General features: G+C 36.0%; 1 pseudogene; it reads right to left on the bottom strand.

Moving 5' to 3' along the window:
• Window positions 1-978: 978 nt before the first annotated feature.
• LOC100519893 lies at window positions 979-1742 on the bottom strand (annotated as a pseudogene).
• Window positions 1743-12686: the final 10944 nt, after the last annotated feature.

The following is a 12686-nucleotide window of genomic DNA, read 5'->3' as shown; positions in this document are numbered from 1 at the left end:
CTAGGATTTTTAAAGTATCTGGTCTTACATTTGGGTCTTTAATCCATTTTTAGTTTATTTTTGTATATGATGTTAGACAACTTACTAATTTTATTTCTTTACTTGGGGTTGTCCATTTTCCAATGCCACTTATGGAAGAGACTGTCTTTTCATCACTGTATATTCTTGCCTGCTTTGTCATAGATTAATTGGTCATGGGTGTGTGGGTTTACTTCTGGATTCACTATTCTGTTCCATTGATCCATATGTCTGTTTTTGTGGAAATACTACACTACTTTGATAACTGTAGCTTTGTAGTATTGTCTGAAGCCTGGGAGGGTTATGCTTACAGCTTTGTTCTTTCTTCTCAGGATTGCTTTGGTTCCACATAAAACTTAAAATTCTTTGTCCTAGTTATGTGAAAAATATCCTGGGTAACCTGAGAGTATGATATTAAATTTGTAGATCACTTTGAGGAGTATGGCCATTTTAACAGTATTAATTCCTCTAAGCCAGTAAAATGGTATATATACATCTTTCCATTTCTTTAAATCATCTTCAGTTTTCTTTACCAATATTTTATACATCTAAGCATATGTCTTTCACCTCCTTAGTCAGGTTTATACCTTAGTATTTTATTTTTTACTGTGATGTAAAAGGGAATTTTTTTTTAATTTCCCACTCTGATACTTCATTGTTAGTGTAAAGAAATGCAACCATCTTCTGGATATTAATCTTGTATTCCTGCTACCTTGCTAAATTTATCAGTTCTAGTAGTTTTGTGTGGAGTTGTTTGAGGACTTCTATATATAGGGCAATGTCATCTGCATATAATGACAATTTTACCTCTCCTCTTATAATTTGGATACATTTTATTACTTTTTTCTTTTCTGATTGGTGTGGTAGGGACATCCAATTCTATGTGGAACAGAAGAGGTGAAAGTGGGCATTTTTTTCCAGATTTTAGCAGGAATTCTTTCAGCTTCTCACCATTGAGTATCATGTTGGCTGTGATCTGTCATAAATAACTGTTATGTTGAGATAGATGAGTAGATGTTGCATTTCATCAAATGCATTTTCTGCACTGTGGTTTACAGCAAATGCAAGGTGACAATATATGAGATCATCAGAATTACAAAACTGCTTGCACAAAGGGCCCTGCTGTTAAATGCCACCAGTAGGTCCATCACATCAGTATCTATGCAGGTGAGTTTCAACGAGGGCTGCATATCACAGCAGTAGTGATCAATCAAATTGGATCCACAGAAGGGCAGTCTCAAGGCCAGGATAATCTGAGCCATAGAATGTATAAAAGACCCTATCCATGCCAGAACAATCAGGATGATGCAGACCTGGCGCCTCATGATGGTTGGGTAATTCAAGGGCTTGCAGATGGCCACATAGCAATCCATGGCCATGAGGACGAGGACAAAGATCTCCATGCATCCGAATAAATGCAGCGCAAAGACCTGAGTCAGGCACTCATTGTAAGATATGATTTTCTTTGTAGACAGAGAATATGCAATTAGTCTAGGGGCTATGGAAGTTGAAAAGCAGGCATCAACCAAGGACAAATAAAATAGGAAGAAACACATGGGGCTCCCAAGTGTTTGGCTAGACTTGATGGTCACAATGATAAGCAAATTGCCCCCCAAGGTTCCCACATAGAAAATGAAGAAGATCACAAACACCATTTTTTGCTTTTTAGGATCCTGTGTCAATCCTAAGAGGATGAACTCAGTGATACTGTTGTTTTGCTGCATTGTTTCACTCAATGAGGAGAAAGAACTATTTAGACAAATCTACAAAGGAGAAAGGGAAGAAAACTTATGATATGAATACTATGGTTGGTGGCCAAATATATACACATGAACGTGGAAATGCCAGTTTCTAATGGGTACTCATTAACTACTGTGTGCCAGTGTTATCTGAACAAGATGGAAATCATAATACTTATTCAACCATTTTCCAAGCTTGCGTATGTAAATAATGATATAAGAAATAGAAATATAATGCAAAAGTCAATGATTCTTTAGAAAACAAATATTAATTTATTTGGCATGAGAGAGTAATTTTTCCAGCTGAATGTTTTCTTTAGCTTTTGTCAAGGACATATCAATATTAGTTGACATTCTTCCAGTTGCAGAAGCAGAGAAAATTTTTCCATGATTTACTCATTGTGATTTGAAATCTTGAACAGAGAACAGTGATACAGTACTCTTCAAGTAAATATTATATTGAGGAATGATTGTCTAAACATTTCAGAATGTCTCTCATAATATAACCTACATACACACACACACATAGGATAGAAGGTGGGCTGTAGAAAAGGAAACAATAAACATAAAATTTTGTCAATGAATGCCAAGCCAGTGTTCCAGTCGATAATGAGATTTATTTGAATCTACTGCTTTAATTTTATGTCTTTTTACTTTACTTCTCAAAACTTTCTAGGTGTTTACTATTTTAAGTTCAGCTCCTGTTATTTAATAGGGGCCCCTATTTAAATTATATTATATTGTCCAAAGTTAAATTTGTCCCCTTATTCATTATTTTTCTTCAGTGTATTTTCTTATGACACAGGGACTCACTAAAGGAAATAATAGGAAAACAAGCTCCAATTCATGTCTGGAACTCAGTAGAATTCTTGTAAAATGCATCTTTAGTGGCTTGTACTCTCCATGTGAGAGAGGTAGAAAAAATAAAAAGACAAAATTTGTTCATATCTAGCTATATGCCAAAAGCTGGACAAACTGTTTTATGTGCCCTTATATTCTCCAAATTGTTTCAGAGTCAATAACAAATTCTAATTGCCAAACTGGTAAATTCCATCTACAATTCATAGCAGACAAAAACATAATTTTCAAGTATAAATGGATTTCACTTGTTAATCTTAGAAAAATACTGTAAACTAAGTAACAGACAAAATAATTTATTTAAACAGGTACTCTTCTTTTTATTAAAAATAATTAAGCATATGAAAATGCTCAATTTCATTCACAGTTAAGTACCCCCAGTCTTTGTTAGTAATATCGTTCTCCAAACAATGAATCAGGGCTTTATGAAAAAATGGTTAATTCTGGGTTTGGGGCAGCATCTTGTAGAGCCAGAAAGTAGGAAAGTGCTTAACCACACACAGTGATGAGGATACATCAAAGGAAACAGGATCCAAATGAAAGACCCCTGATGTCCAAAGATGGAAAAAAAATAACATGGAATTGAAGTATAACTCAAGTATGAAATAAATATTCATAAGTTATAATGAAATTAATAATTGGACTAATTACTAGTACATATGGGAGACTAGATAGAATTCCAGATGATTTATATAGATACTCCATCCACAAAATGTCCAATTTTTAAGTGTGAGGAAGTGACTTCCATCCAAAGACAACACTATGGAATGAGGGAAGATAATAAATTTTTATAGTGGAGAAATAGGACAAACAGGACCTAAGTCAGTCAAAGTTAAAATCCACAGTTGTAATCACTTTGAGAGTATGTACCCATTCTTATGTTGTGCTGAAAATTATATCCTATCTCTGTGGTCTTTATATTCATAACTCTGCTCTAATTGTGAGCAAAATACCAGACAAACCCCAAAGGAGGGGTTTTATACAAAAGAGCCAACTAGTCCTCCTCAAAACTATCAAGGTCAAGGTCATCCAGAACAAGAAAAGTCAGAGAAACTGTCACTATTTGGAGGGAATGGAGAAAACTTGACACCTGAATATAATGTGGTTTCCGGAGTCAGATGTTAGAAATATGACATCAGTAAAGACTAATGAATCTAGTTAAAATATGGATTTTTATGGCAAAAGTTAGTGATAAAGAGAGGATCCTCAAGGCAGCAAGAGAAAAACAGAATGTTACCTACAAGGGAACCCCCATAAGAATATCAGCTGATTTCTCTACAGAAACACTACAGGCCAGGAGGGAATGGCAAGAGATATTTAAAGTGCTAAAAGGAAAAAATATGCAACCTAGAATACTCTATCCAGCAAGAATATCATTTAAAATAGAAGGGGAAATAAAAATTTTTCCCAACAAACAAAAACTTAAAGAATACAGCAACACAAAACCCAGGTTAAAGGAAATATTGAAAGGGCTTCTCTAAACCAAAAAGAAAGGAAGGAAAGGGAAGAAAAAAGAAAAGAAAAAAAAAAAAAAGAAGAAGAAGAAGAGGAAGAACTAGGACTGAGGAAACTGCAATCAGAGAGAAGTCACTCAAATAAGCCAGCATAACGATTTAATCATGAACATGCTTCAAACAAAATAAAATTAAAAAGAAAAAATAAAAAAGAGTCATCAAAACCATAAAATGTGGGCAAGGGATGTCAGGAGGTAAATAACCCTTTTTGTTTATATGTATGTCTCTCTTCTTAATTTTAATATAGTAATGAAGTGTTTGAACTTACAGGACCATCAGGCTAAAACACACAATTATGGGAAGGGGTTAGCAGACTTAAAAAACAGGGCAACCACAAGCCAAAACCAAATATTGCATTTGCAAAAAATGAAAAAAAAAACCACTCAAGCAGATAAGAACAGGAGACCATCCAACCAAAAAAAAAAAAAATGGAGAACCATAGAATCAACTGGAACACGAGGTTCAAATGGCAATAAATAATCATCTATCAATTATCACCTTAAATGTCAATGGACTGAATGCCCCAATCAAAAGACACAGAGTGGCTGAGTGGATAAAAAGGCAAAAACCTTCAATATGCTGCCTACAAGAAACTCACCTTAGGACAAAAGATACATATAGATTGAAAGTGAAAGGGTGGGGGAAAATATTTCATGCCAATAGACATGACAGAAAAGCAGGAGTCGCAATGCTCATATCAGACAAAATAGACTTTAAAACAAAAGGCATAAAGAAAGACAAAGAAGGACACTATTTAATGATTAAGGGATCCATCCAAGGAGAGGATGTTACTATCATCAACATATATGCCCCAAATACAGGAGCACCCAGATACACACAACAAATATTAACAGACATAAAGGGAGATATTGATGAGAATACAATCATAGTAGGAGACCTAAATACCCCCCTCACATCAATGGACAGATCCTCTAGACAGAAAACCAATAAAGCAAGAGAGATCCTAAAGGAAACCATAGAAAAGTTAGACTTCATTGATATCTTCAGGACACTACATCCAAAAAAAGCAGAATACACATTCTTCTCAAATGCTCATGGAACATTCTCAAGAATCGACCACATATTGGGACACAAAGCTAACCTCAATAAATTTAGGAGCGTAGAAATTATCTCAAGTATCGTCTCTGACCACAATGCCATGAAATTAGAAACCAACCATGGGAAAAGGAAAGAGAAAAAACCTACTCCATTGAGACTAGACAACATGCTACTAAAAAACCAATGGGTCAATGAGGAAATCAAGAAGGAAATTAAAAACTACCTTGAAACAAATGATAATGAAGACACAACCTCTCAAAATCTATGGGATGCTGTGAAAGCAGTGCTCAGAGGGAAATTTATAGCAATCCAGGCCTTTCTCAAAAAAGAAGAAAGATCCCAAATGGACAACTTAACCCTCCACCTAAACGAATTACAAAAAGAAGAACAAAAAAGTCCTAAAGTCAGCAGAAGGAAGGAAATTATAAAGATCAAAGAAGAAATCAATAAAATAGAGACTCAAAAAACAATAGAGAAAATTAATAAAACCAAGAGCTGGTTCTTTGAAAAGGTGAACAAAATTGACAAACCCCTGGCCAGACTCACTAAAAAGAGGAGAGAAAGAACCCAAATAACCAAAATTATAAATGAAAAAGGAGAAATCACAACGGATACAGCAGAAATACAAAAAAACATAAGAGAATACTATGAACAACTGTATGGCAACAAGTTTGACAATCTGGAAGAAATGGACAATTTTCTAGAATCTTACAGCTTGCCAAAACTGAATCAAGCAGAAACAGACCAACTGAACAGACCGATCACTAGAAATGAAATTGAAGAGGTCATAAAATCACTCCCTACAAATAAAAGTCCAGGACCAGATGGCTTCACAGGTGAATTTTATCAAACATATAAAGAGGAATTGGTATCCATCCTCCTTAAACTCTTTCAAAAGGTTGAAGAAGAAGGAATACTCCCAAAGACATTCTATGGGGCCACCATCACCCTCATTCCAAAACCAGACAGAGATACCACCAAAAAAGAAAACTATCGCCCAATATCATTGATGAATATAGATGCAAAAATTCTCAACAAAATCTTAGCCAACCGAATCCAACAACATATCAAAAAAATTATACACCATGACCAGGTTGGGTTCATCCCAGGTTCACAAGGATGGTTCAACATACGCAAATCAATCAGCATCATACACCACATTAACAAAAAAAAGGTCAAAAATCATATGATCATCTCAATAGACGCAGAAAAAGCATTTGACAAAGTTCAACATCCATTCATGATCAAGACCCTCGCCAAAGTGGGTATAGAGGGAACATTCCTGAATATAATCAAAGCCATTTATGATAAACCCACAGCAAATATAATCCTCAATGGGGAAAAACTGAAAGCCTTCTCACTCAAATCTGGAACAAGACAGGGATGCCCACTCTCACCACTGCTCTTCAACATAGTTTTGGAAGTCCTAGCCACAGCAATTAGACAAACAAAAGAAATAAAAGGCATCCATATAGGAAGAGAAGAGATCAAACTGTCACTGTATGCAGATGATATGATACTATACCTAGAAAACCCTAAGGACTCAACCCCAAAACTCCTTGAACTGATTAATAAATTCAGCAAAGTGGCAGGATATAAGATTAACATTCAGAAGTCAGTTGCATTTCTGTATACCAGCAATGAAACATTAGAAAAGGAATACAAAAAAATGATACCTTTTAAAATTGTACCTCACAAAATCAAATACCTCGGAATACACCTGACCAAAGAGATAAAGGACCTATATGCTGAGAACTATAAAACTTTAATCAAAGAAATCAAAGAAGATGTAAAGAATTGGAAAGATATTCCATGTTCCTGGATTGGAAAAATCAATATTGTGAAAATGGCCATCCTACCCAAAGCAATCTACAGATTCAATGCAATCCCTATCAAATTACCCATGACATTGTTCACAGAACTAGAACAAACAATCCAAACATTTATATGGAACCACAAAAGACCCAGAATCGCCAAAGCAATCCTGAGAAACAAAAACCAAGCAGGAGGCATAACTCTCCCAGACTTCAAGAAATACTACAAAGCCACAGTCATCAAAACAGTGTGGTACTGGTATCAAAACAGACAGACAGACCAATGGAACAGAATAGAGACTCCAGAAATAAATCCTGACACCTATGGTCAATTCATCTTTGACAAGGGAGGCAGGAACATCAAATGGGAAAAGGAAAGTCTATTCAGCAAGCATTGCTGGGAGACCTGGACAGCTGCATGCAAAGCAATGAAACTAGAACACACCCTCACACCATGCACAAAAATAAACTCCAAATGGCTGAAAGACTTAAATATACGACAGGACACCATCAAACTCCTAGAAGAAAACATAGGCAAAACACTCTCTGACATCAACATCATGAATATTTTCTCAGGTCAGTCTCCCAAAGCAATCGAAATTAGAGCAAAAATAAACCCATGGGACCTCATCAAACTGAAAAGCTTTTGCACAGCAAAGGAAACCCAAAAGAAAACAAAAAGACAACTTACAGAATGGGAGAAAATAGTTTCAAATGATGCAACTGACAAGGGCTTAATCTCTAGAATATACAAGCAACTTATACAACTCAACAGCAAAAAAGCCAATCAATCAATGGAAAAATGGGCAAAAGACCTGAATAGACATTTCTCCAAAGAAGATATACAGATGGCCAACAAACACATGAAAAAATGCTCAACATCGCTGATTATAAGAGAAATGCAAATCAAAACTACCATGAGATACCACCTCACACCAGTCAGAATGGCCATCATTAATACATCCACAAATAACAAGTGCTGGAGGGGCTGTGGAGAAAAGGGAACCCTCCTGCACTGCTGGTGGGAATGTAAACTGGTACAGCCACTATGGAGAACAGTTTGGAAATACCTTAGAAATCTATACATAGAACTTCCATATGACCCCGCAATCCCACTCTTGGGCATCTATCCGGACAAAGCTCTACTTAAAAGAGACACATGCACCCGCATGTTCATTGCAGCCCTATTCACAATAGCCAGGATATGGAAACAATCCAAATGTCCATCGACAGATGATTGGATTCGGAAGAGGTGGTATATATACACAATGGAATACTACTCAGCCATAAAAAAGGATGACATAATGCCATTTGCAGCAACATGGATGGAACTAGAGAATCTCATACCGAGTGAAATGAGCCAGAAAGACAAAGACAAATACCATATGATATCACTTATAACTGGAATCTAATATCCAGCACAAATGAACATCTCCTCAGAAAAGAAAATCATGGACTTGGAGAAGAGACTTGTGGTTGCCTGATGGGAGGGGGAGGGAGTGGGAGGGATCGGGAGCTTGGGCTTATCAGACACAACTTAGAATAGATTTATAAGGAGATCCTGCTGAGTAGCATTGAGAACTATGTCTAGATACTCATGTCGCAGCAGAAGAAAGGGTGGGGGAAAAAACTGTAACTGCAATGTATACATCTAAGGATGACCTGACCCCCTTGCTGTACAGTGGGAAAATAATAAAAAAAAAATATGGATTTTTGTTAAAAATAATGTAATAATGGTGGCTAATTAATTATGACAAATGTACCATACTTAGATGAGGGGGGAACTGAATATACGTTACCTGGAAACTCTCTGTATTATTTTTCCAACCTACCTGTAAGTATAAACCTGTCACAAAATATAAGATTTATGAAAATGAATGGCATTTTTTACCTGGGATCAAGCCACATTCTTCAAATTTACATTTCCCAAGGCAGTGCAGTGTAGTATTTTCCATTAGAGTGCTGGCCTACAGAGGGCAGCCTTCACAGGGCTGTTCCAGGATGTTGAAGCTCTCCTTACAAATGTATCCCTCAGAGTTATGATGAAACTTTTGTGTTCAAAACTTCTCAGGGTGGCGGTGTAAACGTTAAATGATAAACCCGTTCTAATCTTCCAAAATATTTACAACTTTGAATCTCTTCTTCTACATTAAGCCAAGACAGGTGTGGCATTTCTAGGCTGATCACTGTGGGCCATCATTTGGTTCATGTGTTAGTCACACCTCACAAACTGTAAGAGCCTTTCTTAAGCTGCAACACTAAACACCGAATCTCTGATTAGTGAGTGCATATCAATACCTCAGATCTGATCAAAGTTTATGCTTTTTTCTATGACTATCTATTCCCACAAGTAGTCCCTGGACTCTACCTGTATAAATTAGAAAACTCAAGTAGTTATTTTGGAGTGCAGTGCATGCCTCTTGTGTCACACTGTACCTCACTTTTAGGTGCCTGCTGGGGCTTTTGACTGGTTAAAGAACTGAAAGGAATTTGGGGTGTTTGTGGTGGTTCCTGAGGAGAAACGGCAATGTCTTTCATGACAACTGTCACAGGAGAGCTCATTACAGTTTCTTCAGGCAAGGAAGGGTTAATCCTCAGTCACAGGGTGAGTGGCCATGTCCACTGGGGTGGAGAGACCTTTTCACTGACAAAGAACATTCTTCTTCTCTCTGTTCCTTCTTCTTGGTTTCCTCAGCATCCAGTGGTCAATGTCAGAATCTGGATTTCATTCATGATTCTTCCCTCTCACAGCTTCATCCTGTATCAAGTTTTTTTTTTCTACTTCTAAATATTTATTGAATCTTTATTTCTCCATTTTAATTTGGTTTTCCTAGATGCAGATGTTGAGACAGAAATTTATAAAAGTAATCTTTGAGCAGAAGGATTGAGGGAAGCTGCCTATGGTAGAAGGAAAGGGATATAGTCTCAATTAGAGTTTCACTTTATCCTGGCACTGTGGGAGTTCTGGAGTACTTATTGTACAAAGATACTGGTTCCACCTTAAGTCAAGGGGACCAGCCTTTCACCCCTGCTTCAGCCATTTATTGCTGACCAATAGACCCTAGTATGGTGGACATAATTTTCAAATGAGGCAATTCCAATTTTCTCTGATGCAATTGTCCAGAAAGAATTGGGCTATGGGCTATCAGCAACCCAGACACACAGCAGTTATTTCTGGGTGCACTGGCACCGTGAAGGAGATTTCACCTAATGCAGCAGGTGTCCACAACATTCTGCATCATATCTGGTACCACTGAAGTTCAAGCTTCCATCATTTCACATTCAAATCATTACAGTAACATCTTTACTCTTCTGCTGCCTTACTCTCTTCAATCTATTTTCCATTCTATATCTAGAATCATCATTCTAAATCTCAAATATAACTGCATCATTCTCTAGCTTAAAAATCCTTCCAGTATTTTCTTCATAGTACTGAGCATTAAGCTTTAACCCAAGGATACCCTTTTGAACTTCTCTGTTCTGATTTCAACTTCATATCTTGCTATTTTCCCTTGATAAGCTAAGAGTCCAGCATGGTGCCTGGTACACAGTGGGCATTCAATAAGTATTTTTTGAATGAATATTTGATTTAACATCCACAGCTATATCACATTTATTAAGATTCCTGCATTTTTATTTTCACCAACTTTGTTACATATTCCATCTCCTCAGAACAGTCTTACTCCAAATGATGTCTATTCAATCTACTGAGTCTTTTTTACCCTTTGAGTTCCATTTTTCTGAGACCTTTTACTCCTGCAGTCTTTTCTAAATCCCCAGGTGTTTGTTGTATGACCATCATGCATACTTTCATAGCAACCAGTGCTTCTACTCTCTTACTTTTTATAAAGGTGTATTTTACTTTCTGTTCTCCTTGTAAGCCTCTTAATGGTTCTAAGCTTTGAGAAGGCATCACTAGGATTTTTTTTTTCAATTCTACCCTGAATCCCTAGCAACTTTTAATATATCTGATACATTCCTTGGGTTCAAAAATATTTGTTGTTTAATGAATTTAGTATGGAAGGGATGAATATAATATATTTATCCTGAAATCACTTTGTGTGTAAATAAAGCTACATATTTAAAAAATAGCTTTTTATAATGAAATGTCACCCAAAGCAAATTGATTAACAGATACTTTAAAATAAAAAAAAGGCCCACACTCATATAGTGATGAAACTTGCTAAGAGCAGGGGGAATAATAAGGAAAACCATTTATTCATATAATACCATATTCAGTTTCAGTTTATTTCTTATTCCTAGTTTAATCATGATTAAATAGGATTAAATACAAATTACGGTTTCCCAAAGAGATATAACCAGAGTTCATCTGAGACTCTGAAACAGATAAAGGTAGAGAAAATTTCCTTATCACCAGTACTACTTTTTTTTTTTGGCCTGTATTTTATTAGCTTTATTCATCCTCCTGTATATTTAAATATATTCATTTGTTTTTGTTTTGTTTTATTTTTTGCTTTTAGCTTTTTAGGGCCACACCCACAGCATATGGAGGCTACCAGGCTAGGGGTCAAATTGGAGCTGTAGCTTCCGGCCCACTCCATAGCCACAGCAATGCAGGATCCAAGCCATGTCTGCAACCTACACCTACATGCTCAGGGCAATGCTGGATCCTTAACCCACTGAGCAAGGCCAGGGATTGAACCTACATCCTCATGGATGCTAGTCAAATTCGTTAACCACTGAACCATGATGGAACTCCCATTTGATTTTTATTATGAGCCAGACATATGCTATGTGTAGAAACTTTTGTTAGAAACTAGGCAAGTACTTTATAGAGTATGACTTTAATCAATTGAAATTCCAGTCTGACATGAAATATTATTTTATTTGAATCATCCCTATTTCTGGTTAATCATCAGCATAAAATACATGTGCAATGCAAAAAGATTTTGAATGCACAAAGAAATTTGGAAATATAGTATAACATTCTTTACTTAATGCTTTGATATAAGTGGCCTATTGCTTTCATATTCCTAGAGAAATTATATAACAGTGTTACAATTCACATAAGACCATCAGCTATAATATATAAAACTGCTAAGTGTTATTAATGAACATCAGAATTTAGTCATATAAAATATATATAACATAATACTATATATATTCATGTATATATATATATACACACATATATGTATTTCAGAAGAGTCTGTGTATTTATAAATATTAACCAGTAGTCATGGTTCCTTTCTATCATCACTGGCTGCAGTATATCACAGCAGTTAAGAACATGGTCACAGACTCAGTTGGATTCTAGTTATTCTTAGATACTTCTGTTTTAGAGCTTTCTTCTTTGGGTTTGTTTCCTTATATATCAGGGGGAGATAATAGTTCTGCCTAACTCTTCGGGTTGTTATAAAGATTATTGAAAATTCCAGTATATTTTATTTTGTTTAATGAGGGTTTTGAATCCATAAACATTGAGGAAATTAGAGAAACTCACTGGCGATTTGGTAGAGTTTTTCAAATACATAAAGAAGAGTACTGAGCTGATTTTTAACACTTATCTTGTACCCATTTCTTCTCCCCTCTTGGCAGAATTTATAACTTGGAAAAGCTCATTTTTGTCTTTACCTCAGCAAATAGGTATTATCTGCTGAGATTATCAACAGTGTGCTTTTGAACCTTGCCTCTGTTCAGTCAACTTGGGGCTCTAAGCACAT

Source organism: Sus scrofa, unplaced genomic scaffold, assembly GCF_000003025.6.
Source record: "Sus scrofa isolate TJ Tabasco breed Duroc unplaced genomic scaffold, Sscrofa11.1 Contig74, whole genome shotgun sequence".
Classification (NCBI taxonomy): Eukaryota; Metazoa; Chordata; class Mammalia; order Artiodactyla; family Suidae; genus Sus; species Sus scrofa.
Note: the sequence above shows the minus strand (reverse complement) of the source record. Positions and strands in the feature narration are given on the sequence as shown.